At 40.8% G+C, this 4935-nt stretch overlaps 1 non-coding gene across 1 annotated transcript; it reads right to left on the bottom strand.

The window, feature by feature from the left end:
- Positions 1–2742: 2742 nt before the first annotated feature.
- LOC141700189 (small nucleolar RNA R71) lies at positions 2743–2849 on the bottom strand. The gene has a single exon (XR_012566235.1). It is a non-coding gene; the product is annotated as a small nucleolar RNA R71 (small nucleolar RNA).
- Positions 2850–4935: the final 2086 nt, after the last annotated feature.

Consider the following 4935-nt stretch of genomic DNA (forward strand, 5'->3'; position numbering starts at 1 on the left):
ATGCCATTTTCATCCATCTTGTTTCTGAATACCCATTTTGTGTCAATAGAACTCTTGTTCTTTGGCTTGGGTACCAGCTTCCATACTTTGTTCCTCTCAAATTGGTTTAGCTCCTCTTGCATTGCTAAAATCCAATCTGGATCCAATAGAGCTTCTTCCACTCGCTTAGGTTCCTCCTGTGATAGAAAGCTACTATACAGACATTCATCTTGAGTAGCCCTTCTAGTTTGCACTTTTGATGTAGCATCACCAATGATCAGTTCAAAAGGGTGATTCTTGGTCCATTTCCTTTGAGGTGCTAGATTAGCCCTAGATGAGGTTGCCTCAGTATTGTCATGATGTGAGATAGAATGTTGATTTGTTGAAATTCCCCCTGAGTTGTTGATCCTTTGAAAGGAATTGGGAGCTCTATCAACTGATGAAGTGAATTGATTATCCGTTGACAGGCTGTGATCAACGGATGCTTCATTATGAACTTCAACGGATGATGCACTTTGTCTTTCAACGGATGCTGCATTGCTTCTTTCAACGGAAGCTGAATTATGACTTCCAACGGATGCAGCATTATGTGCATTATCCAAAGGCAGATTCTGAATTCTTCTTGAGATGCCTTCTTCATCATTCTCATCTTCACTATCATCACAGTATATCTGAATGTTGTCAAATTTGAGTCCTTCATGATGTCCCTCATCTGTTAGTCCATCAATCTTTTTATCATCAAACACAACATGTACAGATTCCATGACAATGTTGGTTCTTAGATTGTAGACCCTATATTCATACTGTTGAATAAGAAGCTGCATCTTGTTCTCTCTGACCTGCTCAGTACCTTCACAGATGATTTGTACAGTATCCCAAACTTCCTTTGCAGTTTGGCTATTGATGACATTGTCAAACATATCTTGATCTAAGCCATTAAAAAAAATGTTCATGGCGCGCGCAGGGTCGGGAAAAAAGATAAATTATTTTAGGACTTCTACTTCTATTTGGTTTCCACTTCTATGTAATCTGAGTTTTATGGGACTATTATATAAGTAGATTTGAGACGTTTTCACAAGTGTTGATTGAAGAAGATTGTGTTTTTACGCAATGAGCGAAGGAGATAAGGAAGAAGACCGATTTAGCACACCGCAACGAAGAGGAAGCATATCTTCTTGTGATTCTTGTTTCGTTGTAACGTTGGATGCTAGTTTTCTTGCTTTGAACTTATTTACTCTTGTGGCGTACTCTGTTTTAATATAATTAGTTTAGTTATTATTTTCTTGTGTTTGTTTATCATGATTTCATATGAATCCATGATGACGATAAGTGCTATTATGGGCTAATCGTGATCATGGGGTTGCACGGATTTATTATGGAATTCTTTAGTTAATTGTTTAATACTTTAGTATGTGATGATTGCATGATATCTAGTATTGGTTGTGCGTATTCGTCTTATGTGCGTCGCGAACATATAAGATAGGGTGTTAATCTCTTGTGAAGCGACGGTGGATCTTGAGATTTAGAACTTGCCATGCTAGCATAGGTTCATGTACGTTGTGCATGATTAGTGGGTATCTCTAACAGTTTTATTTGCCCTATATAATCAAAAGGAATAACTTGTGCTTAAATCGTTGTGTTGTCAATTTCTGTAGACATATGGGAACTCAACATAATTGATGACTATTCAACTTCTATCTTAATTGTGGATGCTTGGTAGAATGGTATTAGTACAATGAAAGTTGGCTTTTATCAGTTTCGTGTTATTCGATTAATATCATCACTGTCACATGCTAAAGGTAATAACAATGGCTATAGAAGGAAGTAATAATGAAGTTGTGATCTCATGAGTGTTTTATTATTGATAAATTGAAGTGTTAGTTAAGTGATTAATTAAGTAGTTAATTATAGTTAATATTTAATCAACAATTTTAAGTGTTATTATCTTAACATTGAGAAGTAATCATACATTGGTGAGTGAGTTTAATTAGACAATAATTTAGTCTGAGTCTCTGAGGGAACGAACTAGAAAGTATTCTATATTACTTGCGAACGCGTATACTTGCGTGAATATTAGTGCGTGTTTTCGCCCTAACAAGTTTTTGGCGCCGCTGCCGGGGACTCGGCGTATTTGTTTAGTTTATGTACTTACCATCATTGGTCATTAGGACTCAGTGATAAGGACGTAGTAGTTACTTATTTTTTCCAGTTGTGTTTCAGGTACTTTAGCAAGCGTTTATGCAAACTCGTTCTCGTGCTCGCAAGAGGACTTTAGATACAGCTGAGGAGACAGACGAAGTTCTTGATATTCCGGAGAAGTTAGATTTTGAGGATTCGGATTCAGGAACTGAGCAGAAAGAACCAGTAAATATGGGAGATCGTATTGTTCCAGCTGATCCAGCTCTTATGGATTTTTCTCGGCCTAAAATTGATGACATTCAGTCAAGCATCCTTCATTCGGCTATTCAAGCTAACACCTTTGAAATCAAGCCGAGCACTATTCAGATGGTGCAGAATTCTGTTTCTTTTGGAGGAGCGGCAACTGAAGACCCCAACATGCACATAAGGAATTTTGTCGAGATCTGCAGCACTTTTAAGTATAATGGCGTGACTGATGAGGCTATCAAGTTGAGGCTTTTCCCATTCTCACTGAGGGACAAGGCTAAAGACTGGTTACATTCTGAACCAGCTGGGTCCATCACTACGTGGCAAGATCTTGCGCAAAAGTTTCTGGTGAAGTTTTATCCTATGGCAAAGACTGCTGCTATGAGGAGTGCTCTTACGCAGTTTGCGCAGCAACCTATAGAATCTATGTGTGAGGCTTGGGAACGCTACAAGGAAATGTTGAGAAAATGTCCACATCATGGAATGCCGGATTGGATGGTGATCACTGGTTTCTATAATGGTTTGGGGGCCCAATCTCGGCCCATGCTCGATGCCGCAGCTGGAGGCGCCTTATGGGCTAAAAGCTATACTGAGGCGTATAATCTTATAGAGACGATGGCTGCAAATGAGCATCAAAACCCAACTCAGAGGATGACGTCAGGCAAGGTAGCAGGTATTCTGGAAGTTGATGCAACCACCGCTATTGCAGCCCAGCTCCAAGCGCTATCAATGAAGGTTGATTCTCTGGCTACGTATGGAGTTAATCAAATAGCTATGGTTTGTGAGCTTTGTGCAGGTTCTCATGCTATGGATCAGTGTTCTCTTGTCAACAAATCTGTTCAGTATGTGAATAACTATCAGCGACAACAGCAGCCTGTGCCAGCGACCTATCATCCTAACAACAGAAATCATCCAAATTTCAGCTGGGGGAATAATCAGAATGCTATTCAGCCACCATATCAGTAAGGAGTGAGTAAACAGTTTAACCCACCTGGATTCCAGCAATCATAGCAGTATGCTACAAGGCAATCATATCCTCAACAGGGAAGTGCAGCTGCACCTACTAGTGCTGATTTTGAGGAACTTAAGTTGTTGTGCAAGAGTCAGGCGGTTTCTATCAAGACCTTGGAAAATCAAATCGGTCAATTAGCCAATGCAGTGCTCAATCGTCAACCTGGCACTCTTCCCAGTGACACGGAAGTACCAGGCAGGAAGGAAGCTAAAGAGCAAGTCAAGGCTATTAACTTAAGGTCTGGAAAAGTAGCTGATGCTGAAAAGGCAAAAGAAGTAGAAGCTGAAATTAGAGGTGAAGAATCTAAGCAAAAGGAGAAAGCGGCGGAACCAAGGAAGACTACCGTTGAACACACTCTGCCTGAGGCTAATACAGGGGAGAAACAGCTCTATCCTCCACCACCTTTTCCTAAGAGATTGCAGCAACAAAAGCTGGACAGACAGTTCGGGAAGTTTCTGGAGGTGTTCAAGAAACTTCACATCAATATACCTTTCGCTGAGGCTCTGGAACAAATGCCCAGTTATGCGAAGTTTATAAAGACTATTCTTTCAAGGAAGGTGAAACTAGATGACCTTGAAACCGTTGCTCTCACAGAAGAATGCAGCGCTGTTCTGCAGCAAAAGTTACCGCCAAAACTGAAAGATCCAGGAAGCTTCACCATTCCTTGCACCATTGGCAATCTGACTTTTGACAAGTGCCTTTGTGATTTGGGAGCAAGCATTAATCTGATGCCGTTGTCGATCTTTAAAAAGCTGGATCTGCCTGATCCAAAACCCACATACATGTCGCTATAATTGGCTGACTGTTCCATTACTTACCCAAGGGGCATAGTTGAGGATGTGCTCGTCAAGGTGGATAAGCTCTTCTTTCCAGCAGATTTTGTTATTCTGGATTTTGAGGAAGATAAGAAGATCCCCATAATCTAGGGAAGGCCTTTCTTGGCTACTGGCCGTACCTTGATAGACGTGCAAAAAGGGGAACTTACTATGCGGGTCCAAGATCAGGATGTGACCTTCAACGTATTCAAGGCAATGAAATTCCCTACAGAAGATGAGGAGTGCTTAAAATTGGATGTGATTGATTCTGCGGTTACTTCGGAACTCGACCACATGCTAATGTCTGATGTATTGGAAAAGGCCTTAGTGGGGGATTTTGACAGCGACGATGAAGATAGCAACGAGCAATTACAATATCTGAACGCTTCTCCCTGGAAGCGAAAGTTGGACATACCATTTGAATCTCTTGGTACTTCTGACCTCAAGAACGCTGAAGGGAAGCTCAAACCATCAATAGAGGAAGCACCTACCTTGGAGCTCAAGCCATTACCTGAGCACTTGAGGTATGCTTTTTTAGGTGATTCATCTACGTTACCTGTTATTATTTCATCTGACCTTTCAGGTAGTGAGGAAGACAAGCTCTTAAGGATTTTGAGAGAATTCAAATCGGCTATAGGATGGACCATAACAGACATCAAGGGGATAAGTCCTTCATATTGTATGCATAAAATTCTGCTAGAGGAAGGTAGTAAGCCAACTGTGGAACAGCAGTGAAGAATGAAT

This window comes from Apium graveolens, unplaced genomic scaffold (genome assembly GCF_009905375.1).
Source record: "Apium graveolens cultivar Ventura unplaced genomic scaffold, ASM990537v1 ctg1902, whole genome shotgun sequence".
Taxonomy (NCBI): domain Eukaryota; kingdom Viridiplantae; phylum Streptophyta; class Magnoliopsida; order Apiales; family Apiaceae; genus Apium; species Apium graveolens.